Genomic DNA, 26,706 nt, shown 5'->3' with positions numbered 1-26,706 from the left:
ATTTCAACATGGATAGTTGTTGACATCATGTCATTAAAATTAGTGAATTATAGCTGGATGTACGAACATGAGGCAGAAGCCAAATATAATGTTGAGAAGAAAAAGGAAGATAATGAAGAATATATTTTAGATGATTTCATTTATATAAGGTGTACAAGCAAGCAGAAGAAATTGACATATTTATAGGAGTCCAGTCATATATGATGCAAATATTAAGAAAAGTAATATAAAATTGAGTGTGGTAATTATGTTTCCTTGGAAAAGGAGGGGAATGCAATTTGATAGAGGCACATACTAGTCTTCCTAATAGACTGTTTGATTCCACAATCAAGCACAAGTGTGGCTATTTCACTGATTTTCTGTATTTCACTGTATTCCAATGTATTGTCTTAAGGGAAAAACACTTTTCTATCTACCCACATTGTCAAAATTTTGCTTCTGATAATAGATGTGCGGGTTTCTTTCTTTTTTTTTTTTTTTTTTTTTTTGATGAATCAACTCAGTTCTCTGGTAGATATCAACTGAGTGCCTTATGATTCAACTCAACTCCAGTTAAATTCAATGTGATGTAGTTATCACACTAATGGGATTTAGTGGAGACCCCACAGGTTAAGGTTTCAGCTTCATAAGATTGACCTCCACTCTGATGCTGGTTTTCAATAGGATGTTTCCAGGTTACCCACACCTCAGTCCAATGTGGCTCCAAATTCGTTTCCTGTGACCCCCTTCCTGGGTTCTATTATTTGCTGGAACAGCTCATGGAAGTCACAGAAACATTTGCATTCACCAGCTTATTATCAAGGGTATTCCCAAGGATGCAGATGAGCAGCTGGATGAGGAAGCACACAGGGCAAGGCATGTGGGAAGAGGCATGGGTCCTTCATGCCCTACCTGGGCAGTCGCCTTCCCAGAACCTCTCTGTGTTCAGCAACCTGGAAGCTCTCTGGATCCTGTCCTTTTGGGAAAGTTTCCTTATGTAGACATGATTGATAAAACCATTGGTGTTAGCGATTGAATCGACATTCAGTCCCTCTCTCCTCCTCAGAAGTCGGGTGTGATAGTGAGGGAGAAGGTGGAGTGTGTGTGTGTGTTGGGGGGAGTTTTGGGGGTAGCAAGATAAATTCCAACCCTGTAATCACATAGTTGTTTCCCTGGCAACAAGTCCTCCCCCCCCCCCCCCCCACGGAGGCTTCCTGGGATCCCCTAGCCAGGATTCATCCGAGTTCCAGGAGAAAGGGGTGGAGAACAATATAAATATTTCTTATACAATCCACATTTTTGAAGGCAAGAAAAAATAAGTTACACATGGATTCCTTACAATATGATACCACTCATGTAAATTTTCCTAGCACAGCAATTTATTTCATAATGTTATTAGGTAAATAAAGATATATATAAACTAGAATTGGACTGCAAAGATCAGTGCAAAATTCTGGATGGTGCTTGTTTCAAGAGGGTGCAGTTGGGGATGAGGTTAGGAAAGGATTAATAAGTGGACATTCACACAACCGAACCTGGTATAGGGTATTGTTCGACGAGTAGTGTTGTTTTTGAGTTTCATAGTTAAACACGTTAAGGACAGAGATCCTGAGTGGGGAGCATGAACCCAGTGACTCCCATTGTTGATTTAACAATTGGCACTCTTATTTATGACGTCAGCAATCACCCGAGACTCTTGCTATGAGCTGTCTAGGCTATGGAAGCCCTTGAGTTCACCGACTCTGAACTTGTTTAGTCAAGGCCGTATCACAGTGGAGGTTCCTTCCTCCCTTCAGAGAAAGGCGCCTCCCTCCTTGATGGCCTGATCCTTCTGCTGAGCAGCCTGTTGAAATCCTCGCTTAGTGTATACTAAATTGATCTTCAGTATATGAAGGTGATTGAAAATGAAACGTGATGAAGGGCAGGATGGGAGAGGGAGTGGGTGAGGGGAGGGCTACGGGAGGGCGGGAGGTTGGAGGGGGAAGCCACAACAATACAAAAGTTGCATTTTATATTCTACTTAAAACTATTGGTTGAACTCTGTAATTAATACACAATTACTCTTAGGTGTTTAATTAATGCTATAACTAGTACTCAAATAGTATTTTACACTTTGTGTTTCTGTGTGGGAGCAAAATGTGGAAATCTTTACTTAATATATGCTAAATTGATCTTCTGTATATAAAGATAATTGAAAATTAATCTTGATGTGAATGGAAGGGGAGAGGGAGTGGGAGAGGGGAGTGTTGTGGGTGGGAGGGAAGTTACAGGGGGGAGGAAGCTATTGTAATCCATAAGCTGTACTTTGGAAATTTATGCTCATTACATAAAAAAAAAGAAAAAAAAATAAGTGGACATTAATGATATCAGTAGTGTTTTAAATGTATTTAACTTGATAAAATTGCTGAATAAATGTTCTCATAAAAAGTTCATGCACTGGTAAAGTGATGATGACCAGTCAAGACAATTCATTGCTGTGGAGTCATTTTTTCTTCACACTAGTGCAGGAAGAATTTGAACCATCAGACTGCACATTGAGGTTAGATTTTCAGTGAAAATTTAAGTCCAGGGCTGGTGCTGTGGTGTAGTGTATAAAGCTGCAGTCATATGGGCTTTGGTTTGAGTCCCTGGCTGCTCCTCTTCTGATCCAGCTCTCTGCTATGACCTGGGAAAGTGGTAGAAGATGGCCCAAGTCCTTGGGCCCTTGCACCCACATTGGAGACCCGGAAGAAGCTCCTGGCTGCTGGCTTTAGATTGGCCCAGCTCCGACTGTTTTGGCCATCTGGGGAATGAAGCAGTGGATGGAAGACTGCTCTTTCTCTCTCTTTCTCTGCCTCTGCCTCTCTGTAACTCTGCCTTTCAAATAAATAAATTAATTAAAAAAAATTAATTCATATTGTCAGTATAGCCCAGGTCCAGGGAAAGAATTAATAAAGAAGGGGCTATGTTGAGAAAAAATGATCACAACTATACAGGAGGCCAAATTGATAGCATGAATTCATCCCTCATGATTTGGTTGAAGCTATTTTGTAATTTTCCAATTGAAGAAATTTATTCTCATTTTCAGTTGGCTTAGTGACTTACAATATAATCAGGTATATATGCAAACTGTGTATATTTGTGAGGCTGCTTCAGAAATTTCATAGAAAATATAATTGAGAGATGTTGATTTTGGCACAAAAAATTTGAAACCCATGCTTACAAGAGGTCTTCAAAAAATGTGGATTATGAAAAACTATGCAACAATTTTTCTATGTATGTCTGCAGGGATACCTTTTGAAGTATACTTTTATAAGTCTTTAGAAATGCTAAATGTGATATTATTAGAGCCAATAATTATAACCATATATTATATAATATATATATTATTTGTGCTACATTTGATATGATCAGAATTAATAAATTATAACCAAATATATTCATATATATACAAATCTATATATATACAAATCTATATATATTCAGCAGCATGTATTTGACATTTTATTTATCTAAAATCAGAGCCAATGTTTAGCCAATGTCTATTGCAATGAGCAGATTAGACCGTGGAAGATCAATACACACTACCTGGGCGATGGGCCAGCTATGTGCCCCACTCCCTTCTCTCAAAGAAAAGACCTGAACCCATACTCAGATTCCCATGGGCCAGGGCCTTCCTCTAGAGCCAGGGTAAAATGCAATATTCCATTGCCCCCTGGTCTCCAGATGCTGGACAAGCAACACTCTCAGACAAGAGCTGCCACCTAACCCCAGAATGCCTGTTTCCAAGCAGCCTGTGAGTTCCCTGTGGATCAAGGTGCTTTCTTGGCAACTTCTCTACTTGGCAGAGACCTTGAGATAGAAGAGATTCCTGGGCTGAAATGCAGACTCACTCTTCAAGAGCAATAGTGACACTGCCTTTGCAAGACTCCTAAGGGGTGACGTAGAGATGAAGTGGACCCAAGCAATTTTCCCAGTAGAGTCTATTTGCTAACCTATGCTATGGGTGATGGAATGCATTCTGAACTCTAGAATACAGCATGTGGAGGCCCGGGTGGGACCTCCAGGACATGGAGAGCCACTGAAAGACAGAGCACACGTGCATTATAAACACAAGACATATTTATAGCTAGTAGCAAAGATCAGGAAATAAGAAAACATCAGTAATTGAGCGGTAAGCTTCAAATAGTAATAGAACGCTGTTCTTTGGTGTGTATGATGTAACAGCAGCCCTGGTGACCCACTGCTGTGTTTCCATTTGAATGCCTGAGCCATTCTCACAGACTTATGACTCTGTTTCTCTATATGGATCCAAGCTCAGAATTCTGGAAGGAGAACCAATTCATCCTCATCGGAAGTGTTCCCATTTGAATGCCTGAGCCATTCTCACAGACCTATGACTCTGTCTGTTTCTCTATATGGATCCAAGCTGGCGCCGCGGCTCACTAGGCTAATCCTCCACCTTCGGTGCCGGCACCCCGGGTTCTAGTCCCGGTTGGGGCGCCAGATTCTGTCCCGGTTGCCCCTCTTCCAGGCCAGCTCTCTGCTGTGGCCAGGGAGTGCAGTGGAGGATGGCCCAGGTGCTTGGGCCCTGCACCCCATGGGAGACCAGGAAAAGCACCTGGCTCCTGGCTCCTGCCATCGGTTCAGCACGGTGTGCTGGCCACAGCGCGCCGGCCGTGGCGGCCATTGGAGGGTGAACCAACGGCAAAGGAAGACCTTTCTCTCTGTCTCTCTCTCTCACTGTCCACTCTGCCTGTCAAAAAATAAAAAAATAAATAAAGAAAGAAAGAAAGAAAGAAAGTCTATATGGATCCAAGCTCAGAATTCCAGAAGGAGAACCGATTCATCCTCATCAATTAAAATCCTACAGGGACGTATTCTCTCAAATCAGCAGTGACTCAATTTCTTGCCTAAATAGCTACAAATAAAATAACATACACTGAAATATGGAAATTTTTATTCAAATGGTAAAGATTGATTTTCTACAAAAATCAATGGGTGTGGTGGCTCCTTTAAGTTCCCTGAGTTCTGATCTAGTATAATCAGTGTGAGATTAGTAATACACATTAAGGTTTCCTCTGTGTCTCTTTATGGTTTGATTGTTCTAAGAAGTATTCTGTCATCTGGATATATCACAATTATTGATCCATTCACTGAATGAAGGACATCTTGGTTGCTCCCAAGTTTTGGAAATTATGAATAAACTTGCTATAAACAAACAAAAAAAAAAACAGTGTGAGAGACTTAGGAAGCCATATTTCTATTTTCTTTTTTTTTCAATTTTGAGATTTTTATGTATTTATTTGAGAGGCAGAGTTACAGAGAGAGGGAGAGAGAGAGAGCAAGGTCTTCCATCTGCTGGTTCACCCCTCGTATGGCACCTGGGCCATCTTCCACTGTTTCCCAGACCAGAAGCAGAGAGCTGGATGGAAGTAGCAGATCGGACATGGACTGGCACCCATGTGGGATGCTGGCACTGGAGGCAGAGGCTTTGGCTACTACCTCACAGCTATTGTAATAATTACGGTAACAGGGGAATGCCTGCATTACTCTGGGCCAAGCAGCATGAGTGTCCCCTAATCCAGGAGACTGAAGATTGGAATGCATTGTGAGGGAAAGCAGAGAGTTACTAATCAATTGCATGTAGGATTTTAGAGAAATGGATGACTTAAGGAAATTTCCTAAGATTTCAACCTGAACTGGAACGATGATGATGCCCTTTGCTGAAATAGGGGAGATGAGATGTGGTTTAAGTTTTGGAACAGGAGTGGACAGGATGGCATCATACAATGCCTGCTAGGGATCTTCACCACATGGTACTATGAAAATACATGGTGATATATTATGAAAAAACTAGGCTACAATTTCAAAAAGGGGCCAGTGCGGTGGTGTAGACAGCTGCCACCTATTTCAGGGCAAAGCCAGCATCCCATAGTGAGTCCTGCTTGCTCTGCTTCCAATCCAGCTCCCTGCTAATGTGCCTGGGAAGGCAGTGGAAGATGGCCCAAGTACCTGGCCCCTGGTGCCACCAAGGGGGCCCAGGATGTAGTTGCTGGCTTCTGGCTTTGGCCTGGCCCAGACCCAGCCATTGCGGCCATGTGGAGAGTGAACCAACAGATGGAAAATCTTTATCTTTCTGTCTCTCTGTCACTGTGACATTCAAATAAATACAGTAAATCTTTTAAAGAAAGATTTTCAAAAAATGCTGCAAGATAAATCTTTCAGTTTCATTTTCCACATACTTTGGGAAGTCACTTTGTATTAGATATTTAAGTGGCAATGTCAAGTTAGTTGTTGATCATACCAATGTAAATTTTGTAAGAAAGATTAATGCAAATGCTGAAATTCTTAGAGTTATTAGATGCATAGAAAGGCTATTTATATATTAATAAATAAAAAATTACTTGAATGATAAAGAAACAAAGGAAGAGAGAGAGAGAAAGAGAGAAAGAGAGAGTTAGAGAGAGAGAGAGAGAGAGAATGCAGTCTGATTTCCTGGTTCTCTCCCTAAATGCCCACAAGATCTAGGGCTGGGTCAGGTCAAAGTCAGGAACCAGAAACTCGATCCAGGTCTTGCACATCCAAGAACCAAATGACTGGAAGTGTCACCACTGCCTCACAGGGTTTGCATTGACAGGAAGCTGGAATTGGAGGTAGAAGTGGGACTTCAAACCAGGCGTTCCATCTCAACTGGTATCTTAACTTACTAGACCAAACACCTGCCCCTAAAGATGCTATGTAAGAATGGATTGGATAGAACTGTTAGGATCTAAGTAAGAAAGAGGAAAAAAAATGGTACGTCCTGAGACTTGAGATCAGCAGCAGGAGAAGAAGGAGCCCATGAAGAATTCTGAGCACATGCGTCCTAGGAGACAGGAAGAAAACCAGCAGACTGTGGTGTTTCGGTCCGTAAGGGAAATGATCATCCCAGGAGCTTGGAGATCAGCATAGCTGCTGTCAACATCCGGTGTAGCTGTCAACATCACCATTTTCTATAACTCTTTTTTTAAGACTTATTTTATTTATTTGAAAACTAGTATTACAGAGAGAGCTACAGATGTCTTCCATCCACCAGTTCACTCCCCAAATGGCTGCAATGGCCGGAGCTGAGCTGATCCGAAGCCAGGAGCCTGGAGCTTCCACCGGGTCTCTCACGGGGGTGCCAGGGCCCAAGGACTTGGGCCATCCTCCACTGCTTTCCCAGGCCACAGTAGAGAGCTGGATTGGAAGAGGAGCAGCTGGGACTCGAACTAGTGCCCACATGGGATGCCAGAGCTGCAGGCTAGGGCTTTAACCCGCTGCACTACAGCACTGGCCCACTCTATCACTCTTACCTTTAGCTCCCAACTGGGCTACAGCAATTCCCAAAGTTAGTTTAACTCTGCAAAGAGATCTGAGAGTATTTCTTTCCCCCTCTGAAATGGGAGAAGCAGCAGGATACATTTTACTCCACCAGCTTAAGGAATACCAGAGCAGACCGTTCCCTCGGCTGCAGCAACTGGGCTGGGAACACAGAAGGAAGGAGGAGATGGCTCGGTTGAGTTTAGGAAAGCCAGGCTAATGTTCACTTAAACAGACTTTCCACCAGCCCATCACCATCTGAAGAGCTACAAAACACAATGTCATTGCCCCTTCTTCAACACAGAATTGAATTTTCTGTGGCTTCATTTGTTGCTTCCGGTGTTCTGTGTACAGTAATGGGAAGAACTGTACTTTTCTAGGCAAGAGGAAGTTCGATGTTCCTAATTCGACTTCTTGTCTCCAGGCTTACATGATCCTGTGTTTGCTTTGGAGCCTTCTGAATGGAATGCCAGGGGTCAGAGTCTGTCACTTGACCTCAGGGAAGTGGCAGACTTGCTGTGTTTTTCTTTCTGTTTGCCACCGAAAGGAAAAGATGTTTGCCTCAGCTGCAGGACCAGGACTTGGGATGACAAATGAGCTGGGCAGCACTTCGGAGCCCTCCACGGTAGCTCCAACATTCTTTGAATGGACTCCGGCTTTGTGGTTGTGATTGGGGACCTTATGGGGAAACTGTCCAACAGCCCAGATACTGGAGCTATCCTACGGAGATACTGCACAGGGAAAGAGAGTGAGTCCTCAAGGGTGCTCCGTCTGTCTGGCCGCTCTCTCCGTGAGTACCACTGGAGGACTGAGAACACAGACTCCACCCTCCCTCGGCAGCTGTGTGTACTCCGGCACCAGCACGTCTCACTCATGCTGGGCTCTATCACCGCCCTCGCCATGACTTCCACTAACTCTCTGGGTTACAGCACCCTTCCTGGCTCCCACAGGCAGGGTGCCCTGAAGGGTCAAAAGCCATAGGCTGGCACTGTGGTGTAGTAGGTTAGGCCTCTCCCTGCATTGCCGCATACCTTATGGGCCCAGGTTCAAGCTCCAGGTGCTCTGCTTCTGCTCCAGCTCACTGCTAATGTGCTAGGAAACACACTGCCATCGCTTCTTATCTTCCAATCTATTCTTCAGGCAGCTCCCTGAAAATGAGTCTTCAAAACAAACCAGAAAGTCAGAAATGATTCTATCACTCTGGTGAAAAACGCATAAAGGAGGACTGGAGTTTGGTGCAGTGGTCAGGTTGCTTCCTGGAAGGCCCGCATCTGTACGTGAGTTCCTGGGTTCCAGTCCCGGCTCCACTTCCATGTTCAGCCTCCTGCTGATGTCTCTGTACCCTGGGAGGCAGAGGTTAGGGGTCAAGTACTTCAGTTCCTACCTCCCCTGTGGGAGATGTGGATAGTTTCCAGCTCCTTGCTTTGGCCTTGTTCAACTCTAGCTTTTGAGGGCATTTTGGTAGTGAACCAACTAATGGAAGATACCCCCCCCCCCACTATCTGTCTTTGTCTGCCTCTCTCTGCCTTTCAAATGAAAACTTAAAAAAAAAAACTCACAAAAAGCTCCTCAATGGTTACAGAATAAAATAAGCCTTGCTGTGTTTCAAGGTCGTCCATGATAAGACTTCTTCTTGGCAGTTTCATACATAGATTGCTCTTGCCAGTTCTTATCTTCAAATCTTCATGCAGTCTAAACAGCCTTAATCAGTGGGCCTCTGCCTGCTCTTTTGCATGCCTTCTATGCGACCCATACCCTTGTCCATTAGGCTTCCCATCTTTTTAGCTCCCGTATGGCTCCACAAGTCCTGCCTTGTTCTCCCCTCTCCATCCCTCACCCAGCCAGAGTGGAGTCCTTCTTTCATGCATTGGCTGTGGCCACTTTAGCCTCTTATCTCAGCCCCTGAAACACTGCCTCTCAGAGCTGCTTCCGTGGATAAGCCTTACCCCATTCATTGTTTTATTCTAGCGCCTAGCCTAGAAAATTAAGCTCTATGCATTGAAATCACTCTACTGTTAAAAAAAAAGATCTATGTATTTACTTGAATGGCAGAGTTACAGAGAGAGAGGGAGATCTCCATCTGCTAGGTCACTCCCCAAATGGCCACAATGGCCAGGCCTGAGCCAGGCCAAAGCCAGGAGCCTGGAACTCCATCTGGGCCTCCCAAATGGGTGGCAGGGGCTAAGCATTTGGCCTGTCTTCTGCTGTCTCCCAGGTCCATTAGCAGGGCACTGAAGGGGAAGTGGAAGAGCTAGGATTGTGCTCATATGGATGCTGGTGTCACAGGCGGCGGCTTAGCCCACTGCACCACGACGCTCCCCGACATCACTCAGTGTGAGGAGGGGGAGGAAAGAAGGCAGTAAGGAGTGAGAGAGTGAGGGAAGGTTGTTGCACATAAATTTACTTAAAACCTTTATGTCACAGGTTACAAGTGCTGTTGATATATAATGTTGAAATATATAAAATAATAATAGAAAATAATCAGTTAGAATTTTGATGTTGAAAACACTTCTTTAACAACAATGGACTACATTTCATGTTGCATTTGATCAAAAGTTTAATGTTTCTTTTTTTAAAGATTTATTTTATTTATTTGAAAGTCAGTTACACAGAGGAGAGGCAGAGAGAGAGAAAGAGAGGTCTTCCATCTGATGGTTCACTCCCCAGGTGTCAGCAACGGCCGGAGCTGAGCTGATCCGAAGCCAGGAGCCAGGAGCTTCCACCAGGTCTCCCACGCAGGTGCAGGGGCCCAAGGACTTGGGCCATTTTCTACTGCTTTTCCAGGCCATAGCAGAGAGCTGGATTGAAAGTGGAGCAGCCGGGTCTCGAACCAGCGCCCACGTGGGATGCTGGCGCCTCAGGCCAGGGCGTTAACCCTCTGCGCCACAGCGCCGCGCGCCTAAAGATTTAATGTTTCTTGTCATTTCTGTGCTTCTCTCTGAACTTGAAGGTTGCAGCTGCTGACAGAGAACTTGATGAGGAAGATGTCAGGATCCCAGCTGGAGCTCACAAACCCTGGGTCAGCCCTGCTCCCAAGGGCTGAATATTCTTTCATACAGCAAAATTAACTCAACGGGGTGTAGCCCATGAAATCTATGCCTTGCCTATTATTGTAGGAATTTCAAGCAACGGATGCACCTGCTTTTCACATTTGAGATGCATTTGCACCAGAAGGTCTGCTTTGGGACTTGCATAAGGAAGCCTCAAGCTGACCATAGAAACTTTATAACCAGGAATCTGTCTTCTGGAGTGCACCTCACACACTTGCGAGAACTGCTTGTGCCCTTGTGACATCGGGTTGATATTAGTCATAGCAAGAGTATTTACAGAACAGAAACTGGCATGGTCGCCAGGGTTTTTACTTTGTTCTGGAGAACAGGTTCTGTAGCACATCATTTTCTTGAGCTCCAGCCCCCTCTCCACATATTAAAGGATTTATTTATTTATTTGAAATGTAAAGTGACAGAGAGACAGAGACAGAGATAGAGACAGACAGCACACATACACACACACACTCACACACACACACAAATAGAATCTTCCTGGTTCACTCCCCAAATGCTTGTAACAACCAGGGCTGGGCCAGACCAGAGCCAGGAGCCAGAAAGCCCATTGAGGTCTCTCATGTTGGGGCAAGAACCCAAGCAGGTGGGCCATCACCTGCTATCTTCTAGGCACATTAGCAGGAAGGTGGATTCAAAGTGTCAAGTAGCTGGGTCTCAGACCAGGCACTGGGATACGGGATATGGGTGTTCTATATGGCTGCTTAACCTGTCGCAGCTCAACACCCACCTCCTCTCCTTTTCACCTCCCTCTTCCCCCACTCCAATTCCTGGTCCACACTTGAATATCTGTATTCCCAATAAAATCCGTTCAGAGAACTCCTGCCTTCCTGGGAAGATTTATTTGTTCATTTACCTTAATACAGGAAGTTCCTCTGCTGTGTTTTTGAGATGGAGGTGCTGACAGGCCACATCCTCTTTGGCTACTCACATCAGGTCTCTGTGCCCATTGTTACTGCAAAGGTGTTGAAATCTTCCTAGAACACAGAGTTATTAAATATGAGCATGAACCATTCCCCCTTAATGGGCTACAGCTCTAACTGAACACACACACACCCAGCAGAAAAACAAACAGTTACTGCTTTTCTCTTCTTTCTCTTTCTTCTCCAAACTTCCAAAGATCACTCACAGAGAGGGATTCTTGACATGAGGAAGAGTTCTAATGCCTTTTACCCATCAGTCTGATGGATTCTATTGTTGTTGATGATTCCTGCTCCAAAAATGTCATGGAGAGGAAAGGAATTTACTGTGATGCAAATGAGGTTAAGCTTCTTCTAGAAGATCCATTCCAAGTCACAATGTGTTCTCACATTCACATGTCTTTGAAAGATTTGCAAAAGACTTTTTAAAAAATTGTGATTTCTTAGACCTCTCACGCTAATTAGAATGTAGGCTTCACAAAACCTGGATTCATCTGTGAGGGTTTTTATGTTGATTTACCTATAACAGTCGTAATCTCACTTCAACCCTGTCTTTAATGTTTGTTTTTCTTTTTTTTTTAAGTCACAGTAAGGATAACATTTTTTTTCAAAGATTCATTCATCCACTTGAAAGGCAGAGTTATACAGAGGCAGAGAGATAGAGAGAGACAGAGACAGAGACAGAGAGAGAGAGGTCTTCCATCCACTGGTTGACTCCCCAGATGGCCACAACTGCCAGAGCTGCACAGATCTGAAGCCAGGAGCCAGGAGCTTCATCTGGGTCTCCCATGCGGGTGCAGGAGACCAAGAACTTGGGCCATCTTCCATTGATGTCCCAGGCCACAGCAGAGAGCTGGATTGGAAGTGGAGCAGCCAGGACTTGAACCGGCTTCCACATGGGATGCCAGCACCGTAGGTGGTCGCTTTACCCTCTATGCCACAGCGCCAGCCCAGCCCAATCCTTAATGTTAACTAAACTGTGTTCTTTTCCTCCATGTAATAAATCCACTAGGAAATCTCTGTGGAATTGCTGTTTTAGCATTCTATGATATCAAGAAAGAGAAAATGGATGTTCATTTCACTTCTAAAGTAACTTGGAGGCACTCTGGTGCTTATCCAGGGAAAACGCAAGCTTACTGGTAAGCAAACTTGGAACTGAGTTGCTGTCCAGACTAATGTGGTCAGAACCTGCCCTCTCCCTTCTTTCCCCACCAAGCCCACAGCTATCTGCCCACAAACCAGCCTCCTCCCTTAGCCTGGCTAACTTCCTCTTGTCCTCGTCTCAGAAGCCTTTCCTAGGTTAGGAGTTTCTCAATCTACACTGGGTCTTGTGTTCCACCTGAATATAGATATATTAGCCAATAGATCATGCATGCTAAAGGGAGAAATATATGGCATATACATTATCTTTTATAGAGACAGGCCCCAAACTAGTGCTTAAGGCCCACTTTTTGAATGAATACTTGAGTACATGGAATATTTCTTTCCTTAATTAGGAGTCAGTATGCCAAAAGACTTACTGTGTCTTTGCCACCAGGAAGCTTGTGAATTTTGAAAATTCACTCATTTTCCACATGCATATGAATACAGCAAAACACACGGAGGAGCAAACCTGAGAATTCGGCCTGGAGCCGGTGGTACAGGAAGGAGTCAGGGTTTTCTGAGAAGGCCCACGTCCTAAATGAAGGCTAAACAGCTGCAGACAGCTTGGTTCAAGAGGAGTGGGCTGGCAGTCTGGAATATTCTTAGGACCCATTACCTTGATGGTTCTCTGGACCAGGACCATGGACATACAACATGAATAAGAAAACAATGCTTGTTTTTAAATTTTTTTCTCATAGTAATTACTTTGCTGGGATTTGAGATCTTGGTATGTTCCAGAATTAGTCTTGGCAACTTGGGCACAGATCTAAACAAGAGATGGTCTTGATGGTGGTGGGAGGTGATGCTATGGCAGCATCAGGAGCAACAGCAGGGGTGGCTGTGGGGAGCAACTCGGACTAGACTAAGTTACTGGAATTAAGACTTATTCTATGCATCTGCTCTCCCACAATATGGCGCTGGGAGAGGAGGAAACAGCTTCTACACAGCTGCCTCCAGTTCAACCAATAAGCAGCAGGACCTGCTCCTGATTGGAGGAGAGCAGCGTACTCGGCGTGTGGGTAGCAGAGTTGGGATTGGTGGAAGAGGACTATAAAGGAGGAGAGAGACAACATGCACCAGGAACACCTGAGGAACACCTGAGCAGCCCCCGAGAGAGCCGGCCGGCGGTGTGCCGCTCCCCTGCGGAAGTGGGGAAAGTGGCAGGGGGAACCACCGGTAGCCAACCAGGGAAGAACCAGCAGCAAACCCGGGGAGGGCCGAGCAGACGAAAGAACAGCGCAGGGTCCTGTGTCGTTCCTCCACTAAGAGGGGGAGCGACAGGTGGCCATTTGGGGAGGAGTCGACATGTGGCAGCCTCTCGTGCTATTATTACTTCTCCATGTGTCCCTGGCTTCTTGATTTAACAACAAAAGTCATGAGTGATGTAGGGATGAACATCAAGATCATCTTTGAACTTCACCTCTTCTCCAACTGGTTCTCTAAACCTCCTTACCCCCATCTTTTATGTTTCCTGTTCCTTCCTTAGTGACTGAAGAACTTAATCCCAAAAGCACTGGTGTACACTCCAGGTTTTCTTTCTCTGACTTCTCCCCTGACCTCTGCACCCCATTTCTGGGAAGGGCAAGCAGCTCAGTTTGAGTGTATGAGAGAGCCCAGGATGGAGACAGGGACAGAGGGAAAGACTTGCCCTCAGGGCAAGGACAGAGGGGTTCAGTGCAGTGATGCGAGGGCTCCTATAACCTGGAGAACCAAAACGGGGTCCTGGTGCCAGAGGACAGGATGCAGGTCATCACGAGCAGGGAGACACAGCAGCCTCAAAATCTTGTTGGGGACAGTCACTGCTTGATTCTTCACTCTTCAGGCACCGGTTACAGAACCACGCTCAGACCTCATCCTTCTCGAACCTCAGTCACTGGGCCATGTGGCTGATCCACTGCAGTGTGGGTTTCCAGCACTACAGGAATGTGTCCCTTAAGCGCCTCTTATTCCATTCTCAGTTCTTGACTTTCCTTTGCTTTTTTCCTGGGGTCTGCACTATGTCTCCACTTTGCAAATTTCCTGAAACTTTGCATTGTCCTATCTTCCATGCACTTCTACACAGGCTCTTGAAATGGAGCTGGAGAGCCTCAGATCAGCAGATGGTTGTTTTTAAAAAATGCTTATTTATTTATTTTTAATTTATCCAAAACATACAGAGTAACAGAGGGAGGGAGGGAAGGAGAGAGTGAAAGAGAGAGAGGTAGTTAGTCTGCTGGGTCACTCTCGAAATAGAGGCAACACCCAGGACTGGGCCAGGCCAAAGCCAGGAGACAGGAACTCCATCCAGGTCTCCCACATGAGTGGCAGGGACTCAAGTACTTGGGCCATCACCTGCTGCCTCCCTAGATTGTTTATTAGTAGGAAGCCAGATAGCAAGTGGAGGTGAGACTAGAACCCAGGCACTCCAGTAGAGGTTGTGGGCATCCCAAGCAGTGGCTTAATGATCTGTGCCACAACACTCGCCTTTCTGTAATTTTTAAAGAGCCAAAAACACCATCACTGTGAGATGAGGTGAATGAGAAGGGAAATGGTGACTGCCTAGAGCCATAGGAAGGAAATTCACAGAGTGTGTATGGCAAATACCCCGACATCGCAGAACTCTGAAAGCAATGAGAAAGGTGGTCTAGATGTCACAGGAGACAGATAACATGGCTTTCTCATTATTGTGTAGGCAAAAATGCCGTGTGACAGGTGGGTTCTGGAGTGTTTTGATGGTTTATCTGAAACTTGAAATTACGTATGATAATCCTTACCCAAAGGATGTGACATATGTTCACATCTCAGGTAGTTGTAAACTGGACAAAAATAAAAACAAATCTCACCAAAGCTGTGAAACTGGGAAAGTCAAATTCAGAATGAATTTCTTCTTTTCCTTAAGTAGAAGAAGTTCTCTGGGATTGTGCTGGTATCCTAGCTCTGACACTTAATAGTTGAATTTCATTTGCCAAGTTTTTTAGCTTATCTGAGCCCTGGTTTCTATGCTTGGAAAATGAGGATAATTCTTTTACAGGGCGGGGCTGGAGTTGTGACACAGTAGGGTAAGATGTTGTATATGATACCAGCATCTCACATCTCAGTGCTTAATTTAACTCCTGGCTGCTCTGCTCTGTCCCAGCTTCCTGCTAATGCACTTGGGAAGGCAGCAGGTGATGCTTCAAGTATTTGGGAGTCAATTCTCCATGTGGGAGACCAGAATGTAGTTCCTGGCTCCTAGCTTTAGCCTGGTCCACTCTTGGCTGTTGTGGCCATTTGGGGAGAGAACCAATGGATTGAAGATCTCTCTCTCTCTCTCTCTCTCTTTCTCTCTCTCTCTCTCTCTCTCTCTCTCTCTTTGAGTGTGTGTGTATGTGTTGCTCTGCCTTTTAAGTAAATGGAAATTAATAAAGATCAAAAAAAAAAAAAAAAAAAGGAAAGCAGAGAGGCCACATCCATGGCCTTTGTGGATACTTAACAAATATTGGTAATTTCTCCCTGCTTTCCTCTCCATTATTAATAATGTTTCTTCCCCTCCCCAAGCTAATAGAAGTTCAACTGAGAGAGGACATAAGGGCCAGAAGAAATAAACTTCATAGTGTTCTAGAAATTTCCTTTGGACATTCATGTCATTTTATTTTTAAGGACAAACAATTCTCGTAAAAAAAAAAAAAAAAGAAGGTATGGGTTACGGTCATTGCCAACCATTTGGTGTCTTCTTTTAACCTCTACCTCATTCCATTTCCCTGATCAGCTGGCATTGTGCTGTCACCCAAGTTGCTGCTGGCTTCGGTTGTCATCATGTCCATCAGCATATCAAGACTATAGGCTCTATACAGGAATGGTTTTGAACCTGTTTAGAACTCACATTTTTTTTCTTTTGCTGGGCTATTTAAATATAATGTTCATGTATTTGTGAACACTCTTATGATTTTATTAACTTATCCAAATTGCCACACATATACGTAGTGAAGCATCTGATAGAATTAGGAGTCTAGCACCACAGGGTTGTATTCCATAGAAGTCTCATGACAAGCATGCTCCCACATCCAGATATTTTCCTAACGACACACTCCTGCCTTTATCAACGGTAGAGCTGGTGGTGTTTGGGTGAGTGGTATGGAATACGCATGGCTCATGTGTGTACATACACAATAAGGTAAAATATGCCATAGTGAATAGGACACCGTTTTTGGATTGTACTCAACTCACCCGCATTTAAGCTCTAGTTTGACCATTCACTAACTGTGATCTCAGGGATCTTTTTTAGTTTCTCTAAGTTTTAGTTCTGTTATCTTTAAAATGATGTTGAGATGATTCATGCATAAACAGAACACTCATAAAATGGTAGCTATGTTGTTCGTACTCCAACTCTAATAAAGCAATATGATAGATATCACATGAAAACATTGCTATAAAATAGATGGTAGAAGAAATTTTTCAAAAATAAGCATTCAGATCTTTTGGTAAAATATACCAGAGAAACAGACAAAACATTTTCACAAACTATTCACTAGTGGGATGAAAGGGAGGCAACTTGTATGTTAAGAAAAAAAGTATGGCTTTATGAGTCCTTTCCAATTTAGTCATTGGGAGTGAACAATGAGGACAGTATTGATTCATCGCAGTTACCGAAACCCACCCAGCAGGATCCCTCCAGGGTCTATTATTTCTGCCTTAACTCTACTGCTTCTTCCAAAAACATTCTTCCAGAAAACAATATCCTGCCCGGAATTCACAGCATTTCTTCATTTATGGAAACAAACAAGCTGAAAGTTAATTTCCTCCCCATTCTTCTCAGGATCCTTTCTCCGGGTTTCTCTTTGGAAATCAATTCCTCATAGTCCATTTTCTCACTTTCATGAAAGCGAGCAGACACTCTGAAAGGTGGAAATGAGGTTACCTAATGTCTCCTTGATGCTCTGTGATTAAGTCTGCAGAGCTGAATCAAATTCTCCACTGTAATGATTTCTGGCAGGTGATTCTACAAATGATTACATAACTCGCATTGTGTTTTACGTATTTAGAGTTTCTGATTTTCATCTAATAGATATTTGTTCCTCATAAGATAAAACACATGGAAATTAAAATGAGAAGTATAGTGATTTCAAGGTTGTGGCCACATGCATACCTCTCAGAATCTGTGGCAGTGTTCAGTGGGTTGCAGTGGCGGGAGCCGCTCTGTGCTGACGGTACCTCCTGTACTTCTTTTTTTTTTTTTCTTTTTTTTTCTTTTTTCTTTTTTTTTTTTAAACTTTTATTTAATGCATATAAATTTCCAAAGTACGACTTATGGATTACAATGGCTTTCCCCCCATACCGTCCCTCCCACCCACAACCCTCCCCTTTCCCACTCCCTCTCCCCTTCCATTCACATCAAGATTCATTTTCGATTATCTTAATATACAGAAGATCAGCTTAGTATACATTAAGTATGGATTTCAACAGTTTGCTCCCACACAGAAACATAAAGTGAAAAATAATAGATGATTTTTTAAAATGATGATGAAATCAGAGCAGACCTATTGTCATGTTTAATCCCAGTGAGAGTCAAGTTGGGAATTGATAATTTCTTTTTTTTTTTTTTTTTTTTTTTTTTTTACAGAGGATCAGTTTAGTATGCATTAAGTAAGGATTTCAACAGTTTGCACCCCCATAGAAACACAAAGTGAAATATATTGTTTGAGTACTCGTTATAGCATTAAATCTCAATGTACAGCACATTAAGGATAGAGATCCTACATGAGGAGTAAGTGCACAGTGACTCCTGTTGTTGACTTTACCAATTGACACTCCTGTCTATGGCATCAGTAATCTCCCTATGCTCCAGTCATGAGTTTCCAAGGCTATGGAAGCCCTCTGAGTTCTCCGATTCTTATCTTGTTTAGACAAGCTCATAGTCAAAGTGGAGGTTCTCTCCTCCCTTCAGAGAAAGGTACCTCCTTCTTTGATGGCCTGTTCTTTCCACTGGGATCTCACTCGCAGAGATCTTTTGCCAGAGTGTCTTGGCTTTCCATGCCTGAAATACTCTCATGGGCTTTTCAGCCAGCTCCGAATGCCTTTAGGGCTGATTCTGAGGCCAGAGTGCTATTTAGGACATCTGCCATTCTATGAGTCTGCTGAGATACTCACTTCCCATGTTGGATCACTCTCCCCTTTATTTACTCCATCAGTTAGCGTTAGCAGGTACTAGACTTGTCTATGTGCTCCCTTTGACTCCCAGTCCCTTCACCATGACCAACTGTGAACTGAAACTGATCACCTGGAACAGTGAGAAGGCATTGGTACATGCCACCTCGATGTACTTCTAACAATACCACCTCATGGTTCCCATTTTACCCTTGAGGAACCAAAGCCTGGAGCTTTTAACAAATTGATCTAAATCCCAGCTGCCAGGAAGCAATATCGGTCTCTAATCTTTATCAAATTAAGAGCCTTGTTATTATCATTTTTTTTGTCATGAGTAAGTGGCAACACAGATACTTAAAGTCAGGTCTGTCTAATCAAAATCTGTATTTTGGATGACTTTAATTTCCTCTGATATCTTCCTGAAATGAAAAACTCAGAGTCTAACCAAAGTGGTTTCTTTTTGTAGTTACACTTAAACTAGAGAAAAAAAAAATCTTATTTTTCCTTTGACAGTTGTGTGGTCAATTAAAAATATATTTATTTTTATTTATTTGAAAGGCAGAGAGTGAGGGAGTGACACAGAGAGATCTTCCATCTACTGATTCACTCCCCAAATGGCTGCAAAGGCCAGGGCTGGGCCAGGCTGAAACCAAACGCCTGGAATTCCATTTGAGTCTCTCACAGGAGTGGCAGGGACCCAAACACTCGGGCCATCTTCTGCTGCCTTCCCAGGGCATCAGAAGGGAGCTAGATGGGAAGCAGAGTAGCCAGGACTCGAACTTGTGCTCCGATAATGGGATACTATTGTCCCAGGCAGTGGCTTAACCCTCTGCACCATAATGCCAGCCTCAAATGGCCAGTTTCCCCCCCAGAAAATGGTAGATTTTATGAGATAAAACTCTCAGCCCCATCCATACTCTTCACTGAAAGAGCCTGTTCTGAACTCGGAACATCCATGTCTTTGGAAATGTATAAGGAAGCTTTCAAAGACAGCGAATGACAAACTATGAGGAAGAGGAAGAGATGGCACAATGCAGACAGGGGCATGAAGTGAACTGCCTCTGAGGTCAAATGATACAGCAGCAAAAGCAGGCCGACCCAATACACATTTCCCATTAGCAAGTAACTGAAGAAGGCATTATTTGAAATAAGCATTAGTAATGCCTAGTATTCAAAATTTTGTAGGCAGAATTTGAAACTCCTAATTTTCACTAGGCTACACTTTAATGACCATTAAGCACCTTCTAAGCCAGAAGCCATTTTGGCTTCTTTTGAATTTGAAAAACGTGTCACAGGAACCTTTAACCTTCCTAGGCTTTTATTTCTTTCCCTCTCTCAGCTGTTGGTGTGCATTTCAAAAATCTTCTATTTATTTTCATTCAGTTCAGGGTGAGAGGCAAGGGATTACTTCTCCCTTACAGGGCCTCCAGCAGCAATACCGAGTTTAATTGAATGGTTAAAGGAATGGCTAAATGTGAATTGGTTCAGCTGCCAAGGAACAGATAATAAAACCAGCCATGTGCCTTTTAAGCAGGTCCAGCCTTCAGCTTTGGAAAGCGGGATTAAAGAATAACTGAAATCAATGTCCAGGGAACAGTGGGGACAGAAAAACCTCTTTCCTGCTCTGCCTCCATCATACTAAGTTCCAAACCCACCATCTTCAGCCTCAATTTCAAATAGACTTAGCTTGACAATGGGATGTGCTGGAGACCAGAGAATTGACAAAGAAGGGAGGACTCAACTCCTTGGGACAAGCTGTGGAGAGGTGGCTGGGATGACACGTTGCCAATTGGATAAGTGTGACTTCATTCTACGCTAAAGCCCGTCAGAGTTCTGGACAGGAAGATGTTGGATTTATTATTGTTTACTTCTTGACCCGAAGCCAAAATAAGCCCCTGAACTGAATATTCAGCTTTGCATCTAAGGCATTGCAGTGTCTCCACCATGTCAAAGGAAAACACTCTTTTTTTTCCTGTTGCTATGTATATTGGCAAATATCCTATCCAAAGAATTGTGCTCCAAGAACGCTGGAAACACCTGCCAGCAGAAAACCTGGGAGCTTTGTTTAAACAAGTGTACCTGCCAACTTTCCAGTACTGTTGATTTTGAAGGACTGAAAAACGTGGACTATTTAAAACTTACTGGATGGATAACAGGAACAGGGCCATGGAGATGAGGCACAGAATGTGCCTAGAATCATGTTTATCTGTGTTTTTTTTTTTTTTTCCCCAAAAAACATTCTGTAGCCTGAGCCTTGTGCAACAAAACTGCAGTGGCCATTTGCTTTCCACACTGGAACCATCCTCTGGCTGTGAGTAGGGAGAATACCTGGGCCTGAATTCAAGGTATTTGGCAAAAGAAGGTTTCCAAAGACACTGTGGTAACCACAACTCTATGCCCTGCAACGTGTACAAGCATTAAAAAGAGGCCCCTAGGCTATCAAGAGTGTATCAATTCCTTTTGTAGTTTCTTCTAGCATATTATCAATCACCCAGCTCAGATCCTCTTGAGTTTTAGCAATTCCAAGACTGAGTATTAATTGGACTGTAAAATAATACACTATTCTACTCTCATCTCCTCCTATAAAATTAACTATCATAGATAATCATACAATAGGCAATAAATATGGGCATTTGGACATAAATTCTTAATGGTTTGCATAAATAAGCTATCATCATGGCAATAAATGTAAGACATGTATTCTTATCCTAACAGCAAGTGTGAGATTGGAAGAAACTGAGCTGAAGTGAGTGAGGGAAGTAGAAAGACACCATGGCCCCACTGAGTTATAGTTTTTTTTCTTTTAAATATTTATTTATTTACTTGAAAGGCAGAGTTACAGACAGAGAGAGAGGGATGGAGGAAAGGGGAGAGAAAGAGAGAGAGAAGAGAGAGAGAGAGAGAGAGAGAGAGAGAGAAAGAGAAACACCTTCCATCAATTGGTTCACTCCCCAAATGGTCACAACATCTGAAGCTGGGTCAGCCTGAAGCCAGGAGCCAGGAACTCCATCCAGGTCTCCCAGCTGGTGGTGGGAATTCAAGTACTTGAGTCATCACTTGCTGCTTCCCAGGCACATTGTCAGGGAGCTGGATTGGAAGAGGAATAGCTGGGACTTGGACCAGCATGTAGATTTGGGATGTAGTTAGCCCAAGTCATGGCTTAACCTGTGGTCCCACAGTGCCCACCCCGGAACCCCCACATTTAAAAAATATAAAGCACAACTATTCGGCAGGTGCTCTAGGAAATTGCTGAAGCTTTGGTTTCCAAAATCAGTGCATTGAAGATATAACGTTGGGAATTTGTAAAAATTCAGCTCCTATAGCCCTGCCCAGAGAATTCTGAGATAGTAGAATTGGGATGGGCAAACTGGAAAATTCCATTTTAGATAAAACTCCCTCGACTGTGATGCAGGGGTTTTGTGGAGCTCTGGCACTCCAGGTTCCTGGGCTTCTATGAAGCACCTATATTTTGATAGCACCCATGGGTAACAAGTACCAGCATTATTTTATTGAGTTAAGGTTACATATGACCTATGTCAGCTAAAATAAATTACTGTTCCTATCCCAGCTGACACATTTGGCATAGAGAGCATACCCACAAGCCAATGCAAACAGAGAGGGTAGCAGCAGAAAAGGAGCAAAAGTATCTTATTAAAATGTGAATTCTAAGATCACATTGCAATGTTTCTTACAAGAATGATACCAAACACTAAAGGCAAGTTTAGATTCTAAGCATTGTTTGCAGAAATTTATTTCATATACAGTAACTCCCAGCCATGAAAACATCAAGGAAAACCTCAATCATTCGATGTAACATTAAGAGGTTACACCAGAGAAGCAGAATCAGTGGAATATTTGTATAAGTATTATCTATCTGTCTATCTTCTATCATCTATCTGTTTATTGAATTGACTTGCATGGTTGTGGATGTTGGCTAGGCAATTCTGAAATCTTTAGGGTAGGCCTCCTGAAAGAGGAGGCTAGATTTTTTTTTCTTTTTTTTTTTTTTTGACAGGCAGAGTGGACAGTGAGAGAGACAGAGAGAAAGGTCTTCCTTTTGCCGTTGGTTCACCCTCCAATGGCCGCCACGGCTGGCGCGCTGCAGCCGGCGCACCGCGCTGATCCGAAGGCAAGAGCCAGGTATTTCTCCTGGTCTTCTATGGGGTGCAGGGCCCAAGCACTTGGGCCATCCTCCACTGCACTCCCGGGCCACAGCAGAGAGCTGGCCTGGAAGAGGGGCGACCGGGAAAGAATCTGCCTCCCGACCGGGACTAGAACCCGGTGTGCCAGGGCTCCTAGGTGGAGGATTAGCCTATTGAGCCGCAGTGCCAGCCAAGAGTTATTTTTTAAGATTCATTTATTCTTTTAAAGGTACACATACACACACACACACATAATGAGAGAGAGAGTCAAAGCCAGGAGGCAGGGACTCCATACAGTTCTCCTTTGTGAGTGGCAGGAACCCAAGCACTTGGGCCTTCATCTACTGCCTTTCCAAATGCATTAACAGGTAGATCAGATGTGGAGGAGCCGGGACTTGAACCAACACCTGAATATGAGATGATGGAGTCCCAGTTGGTGGCTTAACTTGTGGCACTACAATGCTGGCCCCCAGGTTGCAGACTCTTGGACAGAAACTGATGCTGTGGTGCTCTGGAAAAATGTCTCCCTTGTCAGGGAAATTTCAATTCTGCTGTCAAAGCCTTTCAAGTGACTACATCAGCCCCAGCCAGATTAGAGAGGATGATCTCCCTTACTTAAAATCAACTGATTGTAGATGTTAATTGTACCTGCAAAACACCTTCTAGCAACACCTAGATTAGTGTTTGTTTGTAAAACTGGGTACCATAGCCTTGACAAATTGACGTGTAGAACTCATCAGCATATTTGAACATTTCCCTTCCTGATTTGACCTATATCTGTGTGTTATCTATCTTCTTAACATTCCAAAAATTTAACTAACTTACTTTTCTGATTTTAACCTCCCCCTAAGCAATAATAGCTATGAATTTACTAATTTGATGCCCTAGTTGTATGTATTATAAGAATAGTGAAATTAATTATAATCATTAAGGTAATTTTTCCCTATACTAGCCAAAGCTAATTACCACGCTGTCTTGGAAGTACAAGACTAGTTCATCAAATCAACTGTGGAGAGCTGGGTTGAAGAGTTTGCTAAAAATACTATAGTGAGCAATTTTAATGAGCAAAGAGAAAGTCTTGAGCTAGGACTCAAAAACCAAAATATTTTCTCTTAGTGAAAGCTTTAGGAAAACCAGGGGGTCCAAGGTGGGACATCTGTGTGACAGTTGGGAGAATGCTAAGAAGAAAGGGAGAAGGCTAAGAACTTTTTGACAGTTTCATACATTTTTGAGGAATGAGTTCGGCCACTTTATTATAACTTTGAGGAAGGTTATGCTAAAAAGAACTTGAGACAATTCAGTTCATGAAGCCAGAGACATATGATGAAAAATTATCTTTGCTCCTAAAGCCCCCATAGCTTAGAGGTAAAGGGCGTATCAACAGATGGTTGTAAACCGGTGTAGATTAAGCTGATGGAGGTGATGAGTACAAGGCAGAGTTCTCAGGAAAGGTTGCTGGGACAAAAGGACGACTGAGTTGAGGATCAGAGTAACAGGATTCTGCCTGATAAAGAGGCCTTGGGTGTGGGTGGAATGGGCAGAGTTAGAGGATTGCACATAATATGACAGTGTTAACAAAATCACAGACTGGAACCTGCGTAACCTGAGTGTCCATGTCCGAGGATCGGGCTAGGATGAACCTAGTAAAGTATGGAACGGTGGCTGAAACGTGGCCGCCACACTGTACAACCCACAAGCCATCATTCACGAAGACTGCACTGCAATGCCCACTGTAGAGTCTACACAACCATAGGTGGCTGAAACACAAGCATGGAGGGTGGATTTGTGGGAAATGAAGTTGAGACATAGACAGAAACCAAGCCATCAAGAATTCTTCATTCCATGCTGGGGAATTTGACCTTTATGTTACGTATCAGAGCTGAATTTCCCAATGGCAGACCATGTACATGCTTAAGATACCAGTGAATCAGAAGGGCAGCAATTTTATTTTGAAATGGATTTGTAAATTTTTAAAGTATTGGAATAGATATTTTTTGGGAGAGAAGAACCACAAACACTGGATTTGTTGCAATTCTTTAATGTTCTAGCATTGTTTTAGGTTTTTAATTCCATATAGCAGGATGCAAGTAGGTAGGAAGTGGCATAAACTGGAATGTTCTGAGCTTGTGTCTTGCTTTCAGACATAAGTAGCCTGTGAAGGGTGTCAACAGGAGTAAATGGAGGAGGGAGAACTTAATGGTCAATCAGGAGCCTTATTTTGGTGTCAGATGAAATAAGGTATTACTTCTCTACAGTCACTGACCTCTGCTTATTGCACACAATAGCAGCTTGATATTCCAAAGTTTTCAAAGTTATTTGAGAAAAAGTATATGAAATAAGTCAAAATTCCTGCCAGGAAACAGATGGCACATTCAAATGGAATAATTCAGAACAATTTGCTACAGGCACAATTTACTGAAGGGGAAATAGGAATCACTTTGACTTAAGGAAAACCAACAAGGAATATTCAGGGGCTAGCAACATAAGGAAGCCCTAACCACCACTGCTAGGCATGGGAGGAATAGCAATTATAAGAACCTTGGGAGCACAGTTGTTATAATGGGAGGTCACCAGACAAGATCTCGGGCTTTTTGATAGACACACAGCCAATCTGTGCTAACCTACCACGGAGAAAGCCAAGAGAATACAGGTCTTATTCTCATTCTCATCTCACCTTCTGGGTGTCTAACAATGTCTTCTGTTGGCTGACCTCAAACAGAAGCTAGGGATTAGGTTGAATCCATGGGAGTTAATTTGCCCTACAGGAAGTAAGATGAGAAGGATGGCAGGTGGATTTTGAGGGCGAATAGAAGGCATCCAGCATAGGTATGCGTGTGTATTACAAGCAAAGAACATTTAAATAATTTTTATCCTCTACATCAGGGGTAGGCAAACTCTTTTCTGTGAACAAAATCCAGATTGCAGCCTGTTTTATACATCAGTGTTTCATTGGAACATAAGCATGCCCATTCATTTACAAACCATCTATGACTATTTTTGTGCCACAGTGGCAGAGTTGAGTAATTCTTTCAGAGACTGTATGATCTGCATATCTTGCCTTTTACTCAATATATTTTACCAATAATTGTTCTACAGAATAAGAAAGTAGGTTTCATAGCGACAGCAACATATTCCAGAAATGCCCTCTTTTTTTTATTTCTGCCATCACCAAATACGCATTACTTTTGGACTGTTTTTGCATAGACTGACAATGTATGAAGCAGCTTAACAACAACAATAGAAATCTGTTACAGAAAGAGATCTGAAAAATTGAAAAGAGTGGAAATATCTAACAATTAATCTAGGATGGTGTGTTTATGGGGACATTCCTAATGTATTGTTTCAAAGTTTTTTTTTTTTCATTACAGAATACTGATTTAAAAATGTCCACACTCTGGCATACACTTATTTAAATGTACACTGCCTGTGGTACACATGGCTTTTGACTTTGTGTTGCGATTGTACCATCCTTTTTCAAGGTTTCATTAGATGTTGTTTTAATATCCCTAGGTGAAGTTTTGCCTCAGCTCAAGAGAAAGATTTAAAAGTCAATAACTAATTATGACTTGTTTTTCAAGTAAGTTAGAAAGAATAGCAAGGAAGGAGGAAGACAGATGGAGGGGGGAAAAAGGGAGGGAGAGGAAGAATTATTCATGCAAGGAAATATTGAAAGAAATGTTTAATGAAGACTTGCAGTTCATGGATCCTATTAATTCCTCCTGTGAGTCGTGTTTATGTGATTTTACTCTATTGTTTCCTAATGAATTTATATAAAGCTCTCAGATACTACTATTGTCAGTGTTGACCTGGAAATTTCTTGGTGCTGTATCATTTCATATTTCCACCAAATTTATAACAGGCTTTATTATGCAACCTGGAAGAGCAAGGAAAAGTTCGGACTTGGAGTTAGGAAGCCTACAATCAGCTGTTTTTCAGTAACTGCCAGTGGAAGGAGTGAAAAAAGATGAGAGGGAAGAAACAGATGAGAAGGATGTGGTTAGCCATAGTAATGCACTACATTGTATAAATGTTTGA

The 26,706-nt window shown here is 43.0% G+C and overlaps 1 long non-coding RNA gene across 1 annotated transcript in view; it reads left to right on the top strand.

Moving 5' to 3' along the window:
• Positions 1–1,612: 1,612 nt before the first annotated feature.
• LOC127482850 (uncharacterized) overlaps positions 1,613–26,706 on the top strand; it is a 49,162-nt gene continuing 24,068 nt past the window's right edge. The window contains exon 1 of the long non-coding RNA XR_007908709.2: positions 1,613–1,873. This is a non-coding gene — a long non-coding RNA (uncharacterized lncRNA). The remainder of the gene's footprint in view (positions 1,874–26,706) is intronic.

The sequence above is a fragment of the Oryctolagus cuniculus genome, chromosome 4, assembly GCF_964237555.1.
Source record: "Oryctolagus cuniculus chromosome 4, mOryCun1.1, whole genome shotgun sequence".
NCBI classification, from domain to species: Eukaryota; Metazoa; Chordata; class Mammalia; order Lagomorpha; family Leporidae; genus Oryctolagus; species Oryctolagus cuniculus.
This window is presented reverse-complemented; position numbering and strand designations above follow the sequence as displayed.